We start from the raw sequence: 22,124 nt of genomic DNA on the forward strand, positions 1-22,124 counted from the left end.
GTTTTGGTATAAAAATCACTGCTACCATGGGGGAAAAATGGCACATTAACAGAAGAAATAGAATGTTGTATAGTTACACAGACTCCTAAATCTACTGAGATGCTCAGCGTGTTCAAGGTCAAGAATGCCTAGCACTTTGGCATCCAAACAGTCCTTCACTGGAAGATACAGGAAAAAGGTATTTTTACTATATTTTGATGATCAACATTCAGCAAATTCTGGTCAGCACGAAAGGAAAATAATTAGGGATTTCAAGAGACACACTGAGACTTGACTCGGTTTGACACTCCAAATACTGGTATTTTTCATTTAGCAGCAGTATTTAAGGATTGTTCCGGAGTGGCATTTTAACCTTTTACAAAGTAAACATTCTTTTTCCTTAAACAAAATAGACTCCTGCTGTCCCTTAGATTCATTAAATAGAAAATACATCAATTCAATGATTGAATTGGATAGGGACAGAAAAAGGGTAGCAGCATAGCTTCTCCATTCTTAAAAAGTAGAAGATGCTGGTGAAAGCGGAACCATGTAAAGAGTTGCATGACCTGGTGGGAAGGTAAGGAGAAGGAAGAAATTTGAGCAGTTGACATTTGCTGATAAGTTCTTGTAATGACTGTTGTTTTGTCACAACTAATATTCATGCTCACGTATATGTTTGGTGAGTGGTATCCATTCACCAATCTGATATGTTCCGAAATGTTTCAGGCATTTATTTCCAGTAAGGGAAAATTGTATATGTATGTGTATGCACACATGTGTGTGTTAACCAAAGACTGTATCTTTCAAAAATGAACTTCATTATGGGTGTCAAACTCACCTCCTAAAAATTAAGACTTTGGAGGAGAAAGATGAACGTCTGTGGGTGAAAAAAAACTGCTCTATTTTTTGTTCTAAGTATGCACAGAAACTTTTAAACATAAATCACCAACAGTATTGAAAGAAATATCCAAAAAGGCTAATCCTAAGATCCATACAAATAACTTACTAAATATAATTATATACACATTGAAAGTAACATACAGGTGGGCCTCTTATCTAAGATCAGTCTAATTATATGTCAATTATTAGTTATGTCAGTTCTTATACTAATGCATTATATATTTAAACAGCGTTTCCTGTGAATAGGTTAATTATAGTATAAACACACACATAGTCACAAATACATCTAATCAGCTAACTGGGCCACATTGTAAATATGCTGTATAACTTCCAGTGCAGTCTTCCTTCTGGTACTCACACTGAAAAATAGTTATTCACCCAATGCTATTTTTGAAAATCAGTTTTCATAATCCATTTTTATTTTTAAAATATTCTTTTAATAAGCACTTATAAGTATGACTTATTATCTTTGTACTATTTTTCTGTATCTTATTCAATTTTTCTTTATAATCTTTCAGTTACACAATTATAACCATATAAGGATTATTTTCATATTGGCCCTATTAATAGAGTTGCCAGTTGTCCTATATATACAGACCACATCTTTGTCTTCTATTGACTTTGTCAGGACCCCTGAAATAGCCTACATTCAGCATTTTTCAACAAATTATAAAAAGTTGGCTATCTTTCAAGACGACAAAATCAATTTTTTCAGCAATACTTGCTGAAAATCATATCTCTACAAGTAAAGACCTGGACAATTCCTTATGGTCTCTTCTGCAGGTTTGACTGAGGGATAACCAAAAAGAGGTACTTAGAATTAAAAGCACTTATTTTTCATATTCAGCAAAGGAAACAATTGTTCTTTGACCAAAGTTCCAAATCTGAACAAGTATCCACAGTTAATTAAGGTAACGTCAGATCATCATAGACATTTTGAAACCCAGACAGTCAGGATAGACTCACTCTAGTGCCCACGCTTATAAAAACCAGTCAGCTTTCAGTGGGCTCACTCCAGTCACTGTGCTTCTGAACATTAACAAATCAGTGGCATCCTCAAACTTCTTAATGTCAGCAAATCAGTGATAAAGTCAATCAGTGACAGACACACTTGCCTACAAAACAGCAAATCAGCAAGTGCCTTCCTCCAGTAACAATGCCTCCGAAAGTCAGTGGCCAAAAACAACTTTACTCCAGTGACCCCACTGACAAAGCTAAAAGGCCATCAACCACTAAACACTTCCACTTCTGAAAATTCTCTAATCCCTGAATGTCAGGATTCCCCAAACTTTAGGTAAGACTAATTCTGGCTTTGTTTGGAAAGACTGAGTCTCTCAGTTCATGTCTCCCAGGTAGGTACATAGAAAGTTCACTTTCTTTTGAATCAGCTATCAAGATCATCTTATTGTTAGTTCACAAGTTTGCAATGTTTCAACCCTTCTTATGATTAGTTTTGAAGTGGATTTGTGAGTGAAAGGTACACGGAGGCTCTGATATCAGATTATCAAATTCAATCTTTTCAGTAGTAGTAGCTGCTACATCTATTTTCTATTTATGTGTAAACTCAGCAAAAATTTGCCAAAACACTAGTATAAATTTTGTGATGAATTTTTTGAAGAGTGGCCAATTATTAAATGAGGGAAAAGTCCTTAGGAAGCTATTTGTGCAATAGGCAATATGCAATGGTTCAGTCAATATTTTAAAAATGGTGGAAAGTCAAAGAGAAACTAACATATACTACAACTCTAAGAGTTGTATTATTTCCTCAGTTAGTACCAAAGAAAGTTATAAAATAATAAAATTCAGATAAAGAAAATAATAAAATAATTGCAGCAGAATTTTAAAGTTCTTCGTGCTGTATTTCATGTCTTATAGCTCAAATGACTGTACCAAATGCACCAAAATATTTTCTGATTCCAAAACTGCAAGCAGATTTTCACATACCAGGATGAAATCTACTGCAATAATTTTAGAAAATGCAATAACTAAATTTAATATTAAGATATTATCACCTAAATGTCTCACCATTTTATGATATAGCTATGGATGCAAGTAATTACAATGCAGAAAAAAAAATTACCTTTGCTTGTGCATAAGGCTACTGCAAATGATACCCCATCCAGATAAGACTTCAGAACAATGGGGAAAAAATCAGAAATACTTTTATTGAGAAATTAGGGAAGGATTCAAACACATCAGAGGCTAGCAAGTGACTTTTCTGGTATGAAATGGAACCACTGTCCCACAGGGAAGCCACTCTCCCTCTGACATTAGCATGTTTTCCCTTTTTCAGACTGCTGCCTATATGAGAAAGTAAGATGGTCTAAAAGAAAGAAATATATATTAGCTGAAAAAATGATAGGAAAGTGCAGTGGTATTTCACTAGGAGAAGTTCTCAAATGTATTGTCCCTTATCCAGGGTTTGCAGGGTTGCAAAATTCCCAGAGCCATCATTCACACGTTTTGTACATTTGTGTTCCAGGAGGTGTCAGTGACATAGAACACAAGGAAAAGTGGTTTCCTAGCATTAGAAGACACCGAGTCCTACACCATAAGCCTAACATCAGGGTAACCCAAATGTACAGATGGAATGGTAGCTTGGGAGTAGAGATGTAACAGAGAGCCCCAAAGACCAGCAACTGGAACCACAAATATATCTCTGGAGTCATAAAATGTCTAAGGAACTGAGATCATAAAAGCAACTTCTATGGAAGAGTAGACACTGAGAACTGAAATAGAATCGAAGGCTTAAGTCAGAGGGTCCAAGGCTAGCATTTAGAGGCTAATCTCTTTGAGAACTTTTTTTGAGAACTTCATAGCCTCTTGAAGTCAGAACCTAAATGAGGCCAGGGTTACAAGAACAACTACATATTTTTTTAGCGAGGTCAAGGAGCATTTCAGGGACTCGTGGAAGCTGCCTCCCTAACCTTTCCCCTTAGGAACTCAGTGTCTATTCCTTCCTTCTACTGGATGTAATGATGCTGACACAGGTATGTTGCTATGCAAGTTCAGATAACATGGCAGTACTTCAAAGGGGAAGGGAGTTTGAGTCGTCATTGATTTTTGGATACTGTTTCCTTCTTAGGAGATTCTATTCTACCTGCTAACTTTTTGCTGGCTAATCTATATTTGTAGCAGGACAATTTACCAAGCTTCTAATGACTATCTCTTACTGCTAGCCAGAGTAGACTCCAAGGAAACTGAAAAGACAACTCTGCTGTCCTCTCTTCCAGAAAGTTCTGGTCTGCAAGTCTCAGAGGTTGTTAAAGACTTTTGGGTTCCCAGGTTCAAACCTGAAGTTGTTAGGCATCTCTCATGCAAATCTATTCAGATTTTTGCATGGGAGGACAGTTTAAATGTTTTTTTTTTTTTCTGAGAATATGGAGACTGATGAAGGGAAACTGCTTCCTTGCAAGATGAGGATGATACTCAAAGGGTAGAAATAGCTTGAGAAAGGTAGCAGGGACTTGACAAAGGAGTGCGGCAAAAGATTCCATAAGCGGTAGTAACCTGTGTGAAAACTCTCTGGAGGGAGGAAGATTTCTGCTGGGCAGAGCTCATATTATGGCTGTGTGTTTCACTATTTACTACCAACAAAAGATGCTGCTGCCCAAATTTGGCACAGAAACTGTGGTGAAAACTGCCTGCAATGAACCATAAGGGTTTTGACAATGTACATTCTGGTGGCAACAATAATGGAGTGAAGGGCAGAGGTTCCTTCTAAAGTATTACTGAGCACTGTGCACCATGCTAAAGATGGAAAAGGGCTCCCATATTGACATGTATCTGGGGCCTTCCCATCCAAGTAAATGAAGCTTAGGCTAAATTTCATTTACTTCAGCAAAATTCAGTAATGTAATATTTTATACTGTTTTCAAACAAATTTATGCCATTATATTAATTATCCTATTCAACTTTTGAAATGTAAAAACAGATACTGTTTATTTCTTTTTACAAAGGAGACAACAGAGGAATTGAAAAGTTAATATCTATTTAGTGAGACACATAGAAGGAGGAACCAGAGATGGAGAACCCCCATGGGTTGTGAGGAAACACTTGGATGTGATACAAAGTATAATCTAACTGACTTAAACAAATGCCCGAAACATTGACCTATGTGATTAAAAGGCTGAGAGTAGTGCTGGCATTGGGACTGAGTGCAGGAGCTCAGTCAAGGGCATTAGGATTGAGGTGGCCCTCCATTTTTGGCTCTGTCTTTTCTGCTGGGTTCATTTGTCCGTTTTGTGTGGACTTGTTGTATGACTGCCAACAAGTTCAGAACTATATTTTCCCAGGGTGAAATGCAACTGAAAATATGGTGCCTCTCTCCATACAGTCCCTGCAAAAGTCTCTCTGAGCCTTACTGGATCAATCTGGACCATTGTCCATTAGTGAACCAAGCCCTCTAACCAGTGAAATGGGTACTGTTTTCAGCCAGGCCTGAATCACAGATATACCCTTAGAGCAGGGGCACATAGAATAAGACTGAAAAATGTGGGCTGTTCCTCCAAAAGGGAACTATTTCCAGAAAGTGGAATGAAGGCTGGCATTCAAAACAAAGGAAAATAAAACAAGAACAAAACAGATCTCTACTATGACCCTCCCTTGCTTCCCCAGTCCTGCTTATTGGCCTAGTGCCACACATAACATACCATATGAGCCAAGGGAACTATGCTCTATTACGGTGAAAATTGGATTTGTAACTTATAGTATCATCTACAAAATTTGACATGCTTGGAGGATTGAATATTTATAATTATTAACAAATGTCCAATTATTTTTCCTGCTTTAGGCATGATCTCCACTCCTAACATTAGGCTGTGTATTTCCCTGGCAGATCAAAAATTCAGTTTCTTCTAAGGCCATATTGTAGAATAATATAATGCTCTTATAAGACTGATAGTAAAACTATTATTAATGAAGTACCTACTATGTATGGGCTCAGAAATGCTTAAGGAAATATCATTACCAATCCTCACTGCAGCGAAACAGAAAAGGCATTATTATCCCTATTTGGCAAATGTGGACACTCTGGTTATTCATAGAATATATTTTTTAATGTTTCTTCCCAGGTCATAATAAAACTATTAAACACCCCTTTATTCTCTTTAGATGATCCACTTCTTTCCATACATTTTGCAAAATAAAACAAATTGGTCTGTAGAGTGAGAAGAGCGAAACAGATGTACGACAGTAGTTGCCTGAATTTCCAAATTTCTCGTGGATTTCCATATCAATTTAAGAGGTCTAACTAATGCTATGGGGTTCTATAAGATGTCCCTATACCTTTGAAATTTTTCTTGTAAGCTTAAGCCCCAAAATGAATGCATTTCCTTTCATCAAAAATTAAAACTAACTTCTCAAGATCACATGATCAAGAAGAATGGAGTCAGGGTTTAAACTCAATACTCTGATTCTAAAACAATGTTGTACCATTGTAACATGCTTTCTCCTAAATGTTGCAAGTGGAATTTCCAAAATTGACATGAAAAAGTCCAAAGAGCACTATGATTTTTATAGTAAAATGAGAAGTTATTCAGTTGCTAACATAACTGTCAAGTTTTAGGAAGCTACTTAAATAATGAATTATAAATCACCACAAAAACCCTGTTGAAATGTCAATTAGCATTTCTGATATTAACAATTGAAATCCAAAATTTGATTGTTAAAAATGTACCTATTTTTTTAAATAGGTAATATCATATGGTGTATATTACAAATTAGGAAGGACAAAAATAATGGTAGCATGTGTTAAAATGATGATGTCTATAGTTAGAAGTTAAAACAATATTTGTAGATATGTGTAAAGAAAGTAAAATCAATATTATGTTCTAAACAGCAGCTTACTTAACATATACACATATTGAAAAGACACTTAGGAGAGAGCATTTTTTTTCTGTTCCCATTGCTGAGTAGCTATTTTTTAACTAGCCAACTCATATTAAATATAATGCACTTAAGTATGTGGCTTAGATCTTGCTTTGAAAATTATCATCAGTCATGGTTCATTGGCTTCAAATCTTCACATCTGATTCAGAGTTTATTTCTTTCTCTAGTCCTCCACTAAGTCAAACTACTTACAAATTCATTTCATAGCAAATCCCTACTAGGGGAATGACAACCTGTACTTTTTATTTTATGTTTACGTTTGCCTTATTCTGGAACAGCTACATTAAAGTAATGGCTATATATTCCCAGTTATTTGAAAAAGGGAGACCTTGTTTACAAAGCACAGAAGAATACTATATAAGTTGCACTATTCCATAACTACACAATTACACCAACCAAGGTTTAAGTTAATGAGTTTCCTAACAGACTTTGGAAGAAAGATTGTAATGTGAGAAGTATGGTTCGGAAGGGATAAATATATGGGCCATCAGAGTTTCGTCTCAACTCTTCCAGAAATATAGTTTTATAACCTATTTTCAAAAACTGCCCAAGAAGAATACGCATGTTAAAATCTGTATGAAATAATAATTCTCCAGATGATTTTATTACTGATTTTTCAGGTGTGAAATGGCACTAGAGGGTTTTTTTTAATTTGAAATAATGTTTGAGGCAGTTATTTTCTTTAAAATATATGGTTTCATTTGAAACCATTAAGAATTAAGTCTGTTGGCAAATTCACAGTCATCATCTGAAAACCTGCTTAACTGCATCATGATCAGAGTGAATATTCATAAGCATCTATAGTCAGTATAGATTCTATGAAATCAATTACTCACTGTTATCTACCTATACTTTTCTTGGCTTTTGGATCTATATTTATCAGTTATAACAGGGAGAAACAGCCTCTTTCAATAATACAGGAAAGTAGCAAGTAACTATGGTATCTTAATTCTCCAGGCTGTTTGGATAAATACCACACAATGGATTGGATTAAACAATGAGAATTTATTCGCTCAGAATTTTGAATCTAGGAGAAGTCCAAAATCAAGAAATCAGCAGGGCACCACTTTTTCCACAAAACCTGTAACCTCTGGTGTTGGCTGCCAGCAGTCCTTGGGTTTCCTAGGCTATCCTATCACGTGGTAGTATCCTCTCATTTCTCTCCCAGCTTCTAGCTTTCTCATTATGTTTGAATTTCTTATGCTTATGAAGGACTCCAGTAATCCATGTTAAGATCCAACTTCATTCAGATGCACCATACCGTAGTGAAATTAGCATCTTCAACAGATACTCTTTTCTGTGGGTTCACATCCACCCACAGGAACACAGAGAAATACCAATAAAATGTCTAAATTCAATCCACTACATCTGGAAAGTTAAGTAGGTACCACCCAACATTCAAAGATGGGCCAATTTTGAGGTATAAATACAAAATATCACTCTTCATTTCCTCCCTTTAATATATGTTAGTCCAGCCTTTCCATCTTACATCAATCTCATCTCTACATTCTAACTTTTTATTTTCCTGAATGGCTTTAATAAATAAATTGCCTTACTAAGATGACATTTCCCTCCTACCATTCTTGAAAATGTTTCTCTCTAGACACAAATAGGTTTTTTCTAGTTTATTTTATTAATTTTAAAAATTTGTTTAATACCTCACTGTTTAAAGAATAAGTTTTGGTCCTTTACTATAGATAGACTTATGCTTGATAGTGTTTATAGCACATAAGACACTACAAAATCAATAGTGGATAGTCAACAATTGCTTGCTGATTTTTTTTTAAGATTTATTTATTTATTTCTCTCCCCTTCCTCCCTCCACCCCAGTTGTCTGTTCTCTGTGTCTATTTGCTGCGTCTTCTTTGTCCACTTCTGTTGTTGTCAGTGGCACGGGAATCTGTGTTTCTTTTTGTTGCATCGTCTTGTTGTGTCAGCTCTCCGTGTGTGCGGCACCATTCCTGGGCAGGCTGCACTTTCTTTCATGCTGGGCAGCTGTCCTTACAAGGGCGCACTCCTTGTGCGTGGGGCTCCCCTACGCAGGGGACACCCCTGCATGGCATGGTACTTCTTGCGTGCATCAGCACTGTGCATGGGCCAGTTCCACGCAGGTCAAGGAGGCCTGGGATTTGAACCACGGACCTCCCAGGTGGTAGACGGACGCCCTAACCACTGGGCCAAGTCTGCCACCTGATTTTGACAAATAATACAAATGAGACTGCTCTTCAGGAAACAAAAATAATTAATGTAGTATGAAAAGGGATAATGCACAGTTTACTGTTTACTAAAATAACCTCTTCTTAAGTTATATTTCAAGGGCCTAGCCAATGAAGCAGAGACTAGGAAAACATGATCAAAGAGGGACATCCTTAAATAGAGTTCTTAATGCCATATGCGTATGTATGGATGTGTGTATTATGTATGTGTGTGTTTGTCCAAATTCTTGCAACTCTTTAATTATTGATGAACATTTGGCAATATTTAGATAACTAAACATTAAGGTATTAACTAAAATGGGAAACAGCATAAAGGAAGAACAGATTGATTTTATAAAAATGAGGATTTTATATAATGTTGATTTTGCATATCATTTTTAATAATGCAAGAAATGACTACTTCTAAAGCTAAGATTTTGCATTATATATACAGCTAAAAGGAACAGAAAAGGTAATGACACTTCTAAATGTATTACTGTGACTTTTAGTCAAGGCCTAACGATAGCATGTACTAAAGAAGGAAGAAAGCTACAGAGTTAGCTACATTTTGAAAGTCGAACTTTGGCATTTTCCCTTTTATACATATCCTAAGGTACAGAGGTACATATGAAAATATTGGGCTAGTGTTTCTGTGCATTGGAAGAGGATGTCCAAGTAACTTTCTTGGTAGTAGAGGCCCAGTCAGCAAAATCAAACAGCATAGTCTATTCTGTAAAACTTACTTTAAATGTATTTGGCTTGATCTTGAAAGTTGTTTCATCTTTTATAACTGTAAAACATTACAAAGAAATAAAGCTTCACATTTTTGCCAAATCATAGGTCAATGTTTTACTTGAATGATTCTTAAGAAATATAAATATCCATTTTTCCCTTAGTGATATATAAGAAAAATCAATTCCTGGTATACTCTATAATAAGAGCCTGAACCAGACAATATGAGCTTTCATCTAATTGGTATACAGTTTGTTTTAAATTATATTGTAGGCTTCAGTGCTGGATGCTAAAGAAAGGCATACAATTACATTCTTGTAGTGCATATAAGACCTAGGCTGTAAAACCATTACAAATTTCTCAGTAATACATGGTATCAAAGGGCCATATTAAGTACTTTGGTATCAAACTGTAGCATTTTCCTTGATATACACATAAAACATAACCATTACCTTACACATAAATGTATGTAATCTCGTATCTTGGTATCATTCACTCATTAATTACAACTTCCAACCCAAGCAACTGCACTGGTTCAAGTCTTTTGTAGACCTCAGAAAATCCTGTGCTAAAAGTGAACCCATTCCTGTGCCTGTAAATCCATTATAGACAGGATCTTTTGGTTAGTTAACTTTTTGCTAGATCACTTCAGTTAAGGGCCTTGGATTAGATTGTGGCAACCAGGGTGGATCTTAATCCTCTTACTGGAGTCCTTTATAAATGGAGGACTAAAAAGTCACAGACATAGCTGCAGAGACAGAGAGAAAGAGAGAGGACCTGGAGGACAGTGGCTGGAATCAGTGGCAGAGCACTGAAACTTAGAAAGAAGCCCCCAAGAGTCTGAGAGAGAAGGCAAACAGAGAGCTAGAAGCTTAAGTAATGAGGCTGAGAGGAGAGGACAGAGGCCAGCAGACACTGCCATGTGCCTGATCACCCACAGCTGGGCTCAGGGAGAAAGAGTCTAGAGGAGAAGGCAGAATCTGGCAAAGCCAACACTGTGTCTTTCCATGTGGCAGGAGTCTACGATCATCAGCAGAAGACCTTTGGTGAGACAGCATCTCTGATGATGCCTTGATTTAGACATTTTCACAGCCTCAGAACTGCAAGGTTTTAATCTAACACATTCCCATTTGAAAAGCCTATCCATTTCTGGTATATTGCATTGGTAGCCTTTAAACTAAAACAGAAATCAATTTCTATTCCTTCTAGTACAGAGAAGACTGAGAAGTAGAAAACTAAGCATGTCTGCCTTACACAAGCACCTGGTAGACCAAAATGCTCCAGTATGTGCACATGTGCTGTGCCCCAGAGGCACGAATTTCGTTTCCACACAGTAACATATATCCTTATTCCTTAAAATGACAAAAAATGAACATATACAGGAGCAGATCCAAAGACATCTGCATATCCTTTATAATCAACTAATTGACGTCGACCCTCTGATATATAATAAGCAAGATGAAGACTAAGATGTTCGATGTACAGGCATAGGCTGAATTTTCAGTAGGGAAGCTGCCATTAAATAGGCAAGATCCCATGGTATTGGTGTGAATAGCACCCTTTAGAGATATGGAAACCATATATGGGGACAACTTTTATTTCTAAGCAAAGTGTAGAGCATGCACTAGAATTGGTAAGTACAGCTTTAAGGAGAAAAATGCTGAAAATAAGGACATGAATCCTGTGAAGCAGAAGTTTGTGAGTCCCCTAAGTCAGATGTGATTCCTGGAATGGAGGTTTTTTATTTAAAGTGGGAAAGCAAATGAAAGTGTAGGACTCAAGGAGCAAGCCACCAACAGAGCTAAGTAGTCATGCAAAGCTTACAGCTTTAGTGGCTATGATGCTATCATGAGAGCTAAGCTCCTAACTGAACATCTGGGATCTCTGTAAAAACCAGATCAAAGACTAATCAAGGCCACAAATGGCTTAGCTCTTAAACAAAACTATGCATTAAAAGCAACAACACTAGTGGGGATTGTGGGAAGATGGTAGAGTAGGAAGCTCCAGGAATTGGTTCCTCCACCAGAACAACTATTGAACAGATAGGGACTGTCTGAATCAACTATTTCAAAACTCTAGCACAAAATAGAACACTGGGCAGCATCTGGAAAAGAGCAGAAGGAAGAGGCTGGGAAATCATGGTAAATACTGGTGAATTGCACTCTCTGGGCAGTAGTCATTTTCACCCATTCCCCAGGTTCACAGAGGCATCAGTGATCTGTGAAGTACTCAACCCCAGCCCCTGGTACCACTTGCAGATGCAATGGAAGGATATAAAGAGCTACTTCCCCCAAATCCTTAGGTGTGCCGTGTAATTGCTGATTACTATGATGCATTAGCTTCTTCATGTCACTGGGGATCTAGCTCTGAGCGCTGCCACTGTTCCAACCCACCCCAGGCAAAAATTGCAGAGGAAACCTAATGACAGTGCCCTTCCTCAAAACTATGGAAACAATTACAGGGCTGAAATTAATAGGCAAGAGCAGAATAGTATTAAAAAACCAAACAAAAACACAACAACACTTCAAAGAGCCAGAGGAGAAGCTCCTGGCACTCTTGTTGGCCCATCACTCAACCACTCACCAGGCAGCATGAAGCATCCAGTGCTCCTTTTGTGGCTCCTGGCCTCCTTCCAGCTGGAAAACACTGATGTGGGACACTCCTTTCTGGCTTACCTCCACCTTTCCCCTCTCTCCACTTCCCAGAAACTGCTGTCCAGGCAAAAGGAGCTTGAGACAGCAAATGCAGTGTAAAAAACAATTAGGTCTGGTGGCTGGACTATAGAGATAAAAGATATCAGGAAAACACTGGGTGAACATAAAGAACAATTTGAAAGCCTGCAAAGAAAAGTAACAGAGCTTATAGGAATGAACGACACAATGGATGAGATTAAAAATAACTTAGAGGCACATGAGTCCAGATCTGAATTGCTCAAAGACAGAATTAATGATTTCAAAGACAGAACATCTGAACTGGAAAAAAACAAGAGAACAAAGAAAAGGGAATGAAGAAAATTATACAGAGTCTCAGGGAAATGAAAGATAAAGTGAAATGCACAAACATATACATTATTGATGTCACAGAGAAGAAGAGAATGGAAAGGGGGCATAAAGAATATACGAGGAAATAATAACCAAAAACTTCATAACGCTTATGAAAGATGTAAAATATCAATGCCCAAGAAGGACAACACACACCAAATAGAATAAATCTGAATAGACCTACCCCAAGACACCTACTATTCAGAATGACAAATATCAAGATAAAGAGAGGATTCTGAAAGCAGCAAAAGAAAAGAAAAGCATTACCTTCAAGGGAAACTCAATAAGATTACGTGCTGAACTCTCATCAGAAGCCATGGAGACAAGAAGAAAATGGCATGATACAGTTAAAGTACTAAAAGAGAAAAAATGCCAGCCAAGAATTCTGTATCTGGCAAATCTATCCTTCAAAAATGAGGGCAAGTTCAAAATCTTCACAGACAAACAAAAAACTGATAATATGTAACCAAAAGATCAGAATTACAAGAGTACTAAAGGGAGTACTGCAACCTGAAAAAAACAAAAATAAAAACAAGGGAAAGAGACTTGAAGAAGAGTATAGAAATGAAGATTATTACAAACGGTAAATTAAAGGGTCAAAAGATAGACAATATTACAATATACAAGAGAAAGCCAAAGGACAAAAAGGACGAAGTAATGCCTATCCAGCAATAACATCGAATGTTAATGGCTTAAACTCCCCAATCAAAATATATAGGCTGATAGAATGGATAAAAAAAATATGACCCATCTATATGCTGTATATAATAAGAGACTCATCTCAGACATAAGCACACAACCAGATTAAAAGTGACAGGCTAGAAAAAAGATATTCCATGCAAATAGTAACCAAAAACAGCTGTAGTAGCAATAGTAATATTGGACAAAAGAGATTTTAAATGCAAAATTGATATAAAGGATGAATAAGGTCATAATATATTAATAAGGGGGCAATTCATCAGAAGAAATAACAATCTTAAATATTATTTATGGAACTAATCTGGTTTCCCCAAGATACATGAGACACACACTGGCAAAACTGAAGGGAGAAATAGATGTCTCTATTTAGAGACTTCAATATACCACTCTCAGTATTGGATAGAACATCTGGACAGAGGATAAATAAAGAAACAGAGAGCTTGAATAATATGATAAATGAGCTAGTCTTAACAGACATTTATAGAGCATTGCAACCCCAAACAGCATGATACACTTTCTTTTCAAGTGCTCATGGATCCTTCTCCACTTGTTGGGTCACAAGACAAGTCTCAATAAACTTCAAAAAATTGAAATATACAAAACACTTTTCCTGATCATAATGGAATGGAGCTAGAAATCAATATTGGATGGAAAAAGGGAAAATTCATAAATATATGGAGATTTAAAAACACACACTTAAATAATGAGTGGGTCAAAGAAGAAATTGCAAGAGAATTCAGTAAATACCTTCAGGAGAATGAAAATCAGAACACAACCAATCAAAACCCACAGGACACTGAAAAGGTAGCGCAGAAAGGGAAATTTTTAGCCTTCAACGCTTACATTAAAAAAGAAGAAGGGGTTCAAATCATCGACTTAACTTCACACTTGGAGCAACTAGAAAAACAACAGCAAACTATTGCCAAAGGAAGCAGGAAGAAAGGAATAACAAAGATTAGAACAGAAATAAATGAAATTGAGAACAAAAAACACAATAGAAAAAAATCAACAAAACAAAATGTTGGTTCTTTGAGAAGATCAACAAAATCAACAGATCCTTAGCTAGACTGACAGAGGAAAAAAGAGAAGATGCAAATAAAAAAAATCAGAAATGAGGGGCAGGCATTACTATTGATCCCATTGAAATAAAGATCATCAGAAAATACTGTGAACAACTGTATGCCAACAAATTAGACAACTTAGATGAAATGGACAACTTCCTAAAATACACAAACTATGCACACTGACACAAAAAGAATTAAAAGACCACCACAATCTCAAGTAAAGAGATTGAATCATTCATCAAAAATCTCCCTATAAGAGAAAGCCTAGTATCAGATGGTTTCACAGGTGAAATCTACCAAGTATTCCAAGAAGAATTAATACCAATCCTGCTCAAACTCTTCCAACAAACTGAAGAGGCATTTCATTGTAAATGCTTAGAATTAGATAGAGGTGATGACTGCACATTAGTGTAATGTAATGAGCAGTGCCAATATGGGGGTATGAGTGTGGTTGAAAGGAAAGTTTAGGGTTATGTCTATTACAAGAAGAAAGGTTATAGGGTGAAACATGGGACTGTATAGCATAATGAACCCTGTTGTAGACAGTCTGTTTAATAGTACAAATATAAGAATATTCTATAGTTAATCAGAACAAATGTGCTTTAATATTATATAATGTTAATAACAGGGTGGTAGCGGAGTTAAATGCACATAAAAGGAAACTATGGACTGCAGTTAATAGTAATATAGTAATATTTTCATCAATTGTAAAAAAAAGCAAAACAACATTACAAATGTTGGAATGGTTGTGGAGAAATAGGAACACTCATTAATTGGTGGTGGCAATATAAAATGGTACAGCTACTCTAGAGGACACTTTGGTAGTTCCTCAGAAAGTTAAGTATAGGATTAATATATGACCCAGAAATCCCACTTCTAGGTATATACCAAAGGAATTGAAAGCAGGGAATCAAACTGTTATTTTCACATGTGGCATTATTCACAACTGCCAAAAAATGGAAGCAACCCAAGGGTCCATCAACCTATAAATGTATAAATAAAATATGATATATATATTCATGATGAATATTATTCAGCCATAATAAGGAATGAAGTTTAGACATGTGCAATACCATAGATGAACCTTGAAGACATCATGTTGAATGAAATAAGCCAGGCATAAAATGATGAATATCATATGAGCTCACCAATGTGCAATAATTAGAATAAGCAAATTCATAGAGTTAGAAACTAGAATATAGTTTGCCAGGGGTGGGTTGGAAGTAGGGAGTGGAGAGCTAATGCTTAAGTTATACAGAGTTTCTATTTGGATTACAGAAGTGTTTTAGTAATAGATGGTGGTGATGGTAGCATTACATGATGATTATAATTAACAGCATTGAAATATATATTTAAATGTGGTTAAAAAACCACATTTTTGTGGTTTAATTTTTGTTACTAGAATAAAAATTTTAAAAAGGACTGTAAAACACATTGAACTTCAGAGTACAGCTATAAAAATGTTTTTTCATGAATTGTAACAAATTTACCAGAGTAATATAAGGCATTTATAGTAGAATGGTAAAGATGAACCCTGTATTTTATCCATGATTTTTCTGAAAACCTACAACTAATATAATAAAAAAAAATAGGGTAGTTTCTGGGAACTCCATATTGTATGCATGTTTCCTCTGTAAACCTAGAACTTCTCTAATAAAAAAACTAAAAGTAAAAATGAAAGAGAAAAAAACAATACTAACAACAACATTTTAGGAGCACACCCATTCAAACTTTCCCTCTAAGAACTAAAATATTCTGACTCCAAGGTTTCTCGTTTCAGAAAAGTGGAGACCTCAGATGCACTTGGCCAACAATAAGGGAGTATAGTCACTTGGGTAAATACAGAAGCATTTCTCCATATCATAAAAAAAAGCAAAATAATAATCATAAACAATGATTTTCAGATTCAATAGAAAATAGAAGTTGTCCAGAAGCTTGCCATAAGATCCTGCCAGGAGCACAGCAGGGAGGTGGGCAGTAGGGAGGACAGCTCAGGTCCTCTTGCCAGCTCTGTGGTAGCGATTGGCCCGGTGGCCCAGGTGTGTGATATGGATACAAGTCACTCCATGCTTCCAGTCCTTATTCTCTTCCAGATGGTGGTAGTCTTTGGATGCCCCACTGTGGCCTCCAGGAGAAGATAATTATGTCCCTGGCCATCCTAGATATCATTCAGCAAAATATTCAGTCTCTTTTCATAATTCAAGGCTTTAGAGAATTCCACCTTGGTCTGTTTCATGACAATGTTGTAAGTTGATGGAGGTATAACAATCTAGCAATCTTGTAGCGTGATTACAAAAAGAACCAAGGAAAAATTCCATCCCCAATAACACTCTTTATCAATAGGACCTCTTTCACTAAAGCACAGAGACAACTTGTCAGACAGTGAAGAGTTTTCAACAAAATGTCATATGCTGATATACAGTTGTTACTTCTGTTACACAGCAACTGTGCAGTGGTCTTATTTCAAATTGCAGGTTATGTTTTTGGTTTTCCTTTGGTGAGGTAACGATATTCTTTGCAGCAAGGATCATAAGTACCTTTGTTTTGTAGGTTGTCCTGAAATTTGCCCATGAGGCCCTGAATCTGGTACTACTTGGCATCGATCAACAGCTCTTCAATCTTCCTGTGCTTCCCGGGCATCAGGAGGGCAGTTACGTGTCTTACTAACATGAATCCTGCATGGTTATTTACATTACAGAATATGTTACTTTTGGTGTTGAAGTATAATCTATGTCTAATGCTGAATGGTATAGTTGGATACTGAACAAAAACATACTTATTGATGAGTTCAGTTTTAAATAATTAGATAATTGGTATTTTAGATGATTCGTATTGTTAAATACTTGGTAGTTTTTAAATAGATATCTAAAAATGTTTTAATCAGATCAAGAAAAATTGGTTGGTTTTTTTAATGATCTGGGATAAAAATATAAAATTATTATTTTAAATTGTGGATTATGCAACATGTTTCCAGAAATAAATTCGATTTGGGTAATGAAGGAAGCATAATATTTAACAAGTTTTTTCTTCTGTAAAGAGACTTGAGTAATCTTTTCCCTTTTCCCTGAAAGGCCAAAATTAGATCAATTTGTTTACTATTTATTCTATGATTAGGTGCAAAATTATTCATTTTGGTTAATTATAAAAGGCATACCTAATTGGATCATTAAAATAAGACTAAATGATTTATAGAAATAACAATTTATTCTATTTTAAATAACAATGATTTTAGCAATAAGCACAGGATTACCTCTAAGGTTCCTGTTAGCCAAGGTAACAAGAGAAACAATATACATTATGTAGTTTTTACTGTCTGGTGAATTGAAGCACACTAATATTGGGCCTGGGAAAATTTGTTACCTGGCACTGTAGTTATTTGCAGTAAATTAAATTAATACAAAAGTCTTTGAAAACAGCAAAATATTTTACAGCTATGAAGTATAATTAGATTATAATTTATTATAAAACTAACCCGATTTCATTCAATGAGAAGAATGATATTGGTGTCAGTTTTCTAATGAAACTCTATGGAATAAAGTATTAGCTTAAAGTTAAAATGTGATGAAGTTTGAGTAAAGCATATCTCTTCAACATGCATTATAAGATAAATAAAGTCTTAAGTGTTTGTTTGTTTTTCCCTAGTAATGAGGACAGACTCAGCAAAGGATGGGGTTATATTTGACTTGGCCATTTTGACAAGGCTACATTGCTTTCAAGAGAAATTATAGTTTACATTGTTTTATTGTTACATGCTTATATTTTATAACATTTATTAAAAGTGCAGTACTTTTTCTTAGAAACTAAAGCAAGCAAAATTTTTTACACCAAAAATGTCATCAGCTCCAGCCGCCATCATATCTTAGGTCTCATGCATGTCAATGAAGCATGATAGAACCATTTAAGAAGAAGGTCAGTCTAAATTACTAGATCAGAGATACAAAGAGTGTTTCCTGAGAAACACAATTTGATTTGATTTAAAAATGAACAGTAGGTCAAAGGTGTTGTCTCTAGGGAAGCTGGTTTAATGACCTAAATAATAAAAACTGGTAATTAGCATACTAGCTATTTGTATATAAATACATGCTTTTGAACTGTTTAAGGGCATTAGAGCAGCCTGTTCACTAAACTAGTTTAAAGATTTCCTCCTAAAGTCTTGTTTATACCACTAAACTACACTCTATATAAAAAGCAAGGATTTCCCATCTAAAAATAACAGGAACCGCAGCCACACATTCCACATGTGCCTCCTACGTCAATGGATTACTATACTGGAAATAAATAGGAGAGTAAAAAGGTAAAGACTAAATGAGATGTCCAAGTTTTGAGCCAAAGTGGAACATACTTGTTCTCTGTGAACAGATCCTCAGAGCCTCCTGAGCACTGTGAAAAGGGGAATTGCATGTAATATTTTTCATGACATATCTAGCAGGGCATTTACAGGAACATTTTATTCATACAGGCATGGAAGAACCTGGGGGTGGCAAACATTTTCATATTTTCTCCTACCGTATTGAACCATATATTCTGCAGCCAATCTCAGAGATCTGTCAGAGTGGAAAGCTAAGATTTTCTGTCGAAAAGACATCCAAAGAGAAATTGTCAAGTGTGTGCCACATGATCAAACTCTTCATATTTATGTTCATTCACAGAAGAGAAGGATTTCTCCAGCTAAAAAAGTAGCTGGAAGTCTACAAATCCCAAGATCCTAAAAACTCTGACAAAGTTCATTTATTTCTGTGGTCTCTTGTTGAAAAATGTGTTGATTTACATTAATGGCTTGATGATGGGAGATTGGAGGAGGGGAGGGTGTCAGGGTGAATGGGGCTTGATGTGTTTGTTCTAATCAGTGTCACTCAATCAGAGTGTTTGGCACAATTAGCATCTTATTATGGTATTTGCTTTCTTCTCGTTTTGTACTGTATAATTTGGTACTTTATTATACTGTCTCAATTTTTGAAGCTGCTTCAAGCAGCACTCATTTATTTGGAAGTTACTTCTGAGAAAAACTCAGAAAGAGACCAACTCCCACTGAGAAAGAGAATGTACCTGCAGAAAACACAAGAAGGTTCAAGTACTTCATTCGGGTTTAAACTCAATATGTAATAGCTTTACAAATAAATCAACCAAGTTTACTTTACCCATCTATAACAGGTCAGAAGTGGTAAAACAGAAGTACCTCGAATGTATTATATAAGGCTGATGGAAAAAAAGTATGTTGAAAGTAGCAAAGAATAGCAGTTGACAGTGTGGGAAGTGACAAATAAGCTATCAAATTCCGATAAAAGAACTAACTGAAAGGGATAACATTTTTGTCTGATTGCACTTTTAAAGAACAGATTTTAAAGTGAGGATTCAAGTGTAAGTACTTTATAAAGGAATTGCTACTTAGAGAAATGAGCAAGGAAATGGGGAAACAAAGCAACAAGAGGAAGAAATAAGGCAAAGGTGTGATTTCAGGTGAAATTTCGCTTCACTGTAATCCTGCATGGAACTCTGGAGAATATATTGCATCTCTGAGTTTGTTCTATCTCAAAAAAATGAGGTAGGGATTTTGTGTTTCTGTAACAGTTGGTTATTGGCTTAAAGCCATGGGTATATGTGTAAGCAAGAAGAATGTACCCTGTGCTCCAGGAACCCAACAAAGTAAGTCACATATACAGGCCATTTGCAAAATAGCATGCAGAAATAGGAGAACGGGCTTATAGCACCAGTAAAAGAGACTTAAGGAGCACTGAGTAGGCCATCAGCTATGTCTACCTCTGCATTTCTGGGACATTTAATAGCCCTACCAATCATTAGGTCAAGAACTCTTCCTTATTTTCAAAACAGAGTTCTATGTGCAATAAAATAGGTGTTTCATAATGAGGAGCCTGAGTTAATTCAATTCACTAAATGTTCAGGCCTACATTTTGCATCAAAATAACAAAGTGATTGTAGTGGAAAGACCATAGGCCAAGGGTCAGGAATTATAGGTTCTAGTCCTGTCTATATTGCCACTAGCTATCTACATAATCTCTGTAGGAGGCCTCAGTTTACGTAGTGGTTATGAATAGCTTTTTATATCCCAGTCCAACCAATCCCATATACCTCTCTCCCCAAACTAACACAGACACACACACACACAGTGAAGTGCCATTAAATGAAATAGTGCCAGAAAGATCCTGAGTCTGGCAAACAGGAAGGACTAAACTAATTTTAGCTAAAATTAAAACATCACATAAATAGATTTGTGACAAGGACCTTAACTATTGATGACAAGGACCTTTCAGGGGTAAGTGCCACTTATCAAAAAATTAATGTATTTTCAGACACAATATGAGATGTTTTCCTAGAATTTCTGAGATTATACATAAATACATCCATTTGCAATTTCATAATATAGCCATTTTTTCCTAATTGCTTAACTATGTATACATTAAAGTGAGTGATTTTTCTTTCAATTGCCTGTGTATTGAAAAATACATATAAGTAGTTAGAGGTTATATTTTTCCAGAGAAAGATAAACACATCCAGATAAAGGCATACTTATTAATGGTTTAGTTTGTATACACATATATTTTTTAATTCTAGGGAGCCATATAGAAAAAAAAGGAGTCTTCTAATGTGTTTTTTAGTATTTTTCAAAAATATCCATATTTAGATTTCCAAAGGCAATGTTCTATCTGTATGCAGATGGCTGGAATGACAGTAATAAACAATGAGCTCTAATCCCTCATGACTACATTTGTGTCACAAAACAATTGCCTAAACTGGCATGATTAAAAGGTTTGCTGATCAGAACTCAACACTTGAGAGCCAAATATGGCAAAATATGATCTAGTTTCAGCTTCATAAATGCAAATAAAACTGGCACATGGTACAGAGAAAGCAGTTATTATTATACAATTTAGGATGAGCACAATTTGGGGCAAAGAAAATATCCAGTAGTAAATAATATCTTGAAAGCAAAGCTAGACACTGGAGTTTTCTACATTATACCATCAAACCAAAGTTCCCAACTTTATAAATAAATGTTTAAAATAATATGCAGAATGCCACTGTTTGGAGAGTCATAATATCATTTTTTTTAATTGACTTTGTAATAATATTACATTAAAAATATATATGTGAGGTCCCATTCAACCCCACCCCCCCACCCCCCCTCTCCCCCCCCCAACAACACTCGTTCCCATCATCATGACACATCCATTGGATTTGGTAAGTACATCTTTGGGCACCTCTGCACCTCATAGACAATGGTCCACATCATGGCCCATACTCTCCTCCATTCCATCCAGTGGGCCCTGTGAGGATTTACAATGTCCGGTGATTACCTCTGAAGCACCATCCAGGGCAGCTCCATGTCCCAAAGACGCCTCCACCTCTCATCTCTTCCTGCCTTTCCCCATACCCATCGTCCAATGAAAGTCTTTATGAAATTAGGGAAAATGATAACTGGTATTTTAAATAGCCATTCAATAATAATGTAGTGATTTGTCTACTTGTAGACATTCTGCCACACAGAAATGCTTCTTTCTGTTTCTGTATCTCTCCTTTTGTAAGCTTGGTCCCTGGCACATAGTAGGCACTAAAATATTTATTTAAATAGCTGAAGCTTGATTAAATCAATGAAGTGATAAACTAAC

At 35.9% G+C, this 22,124-nt stretch overlaps 1 protein-coding gene across 12 annotated transcripts in view; it reads right to left on the minus strand.

Annotated features, from left to right (window-relative positions):
* The window catches only part of LINGO2 (leucine rich repeat and Ig domain containing 2), a 1,371,976-nt gene that overhangs the window by 671,160 nt on the left and 678,692 nt on the right, over positions 1–22,124 (minus strand). For 2 of the 12 annotated variants that reach the window (XM_004481999.2, XM_058301971.1), the window contains exon 1: positions 9,707–9,753. The exons of the other annotated variants lie outside the window; for them this stretch is intronic. The gene's annotated coding sequence lies outside the window, so the exon portion shown is untranslated. Of the gene's footprint in view, positions 1–9,706; positions 9,754–22,124 lie in introns of those variants that run through there. 12 annotated transcript variants of the gene reach the window in all.

The sequence above is a fragment of the Dasypus novemcinctus genome, chromosome 8, assembly GCF_030445035.2.
Source record: "Dasypus novemcinctus isolate mDasNov1 chromosome 8, mDasNov1.1.hap2, whole genome shotgun sequence".
Classification (NCBI taxonomy): domain Eukaryota; kingdom Metazoa; phylum Chordata; class Mammalia; order Cingulata; family Dasypodidae; genus Dasypus; species Dasypus novemcinctus.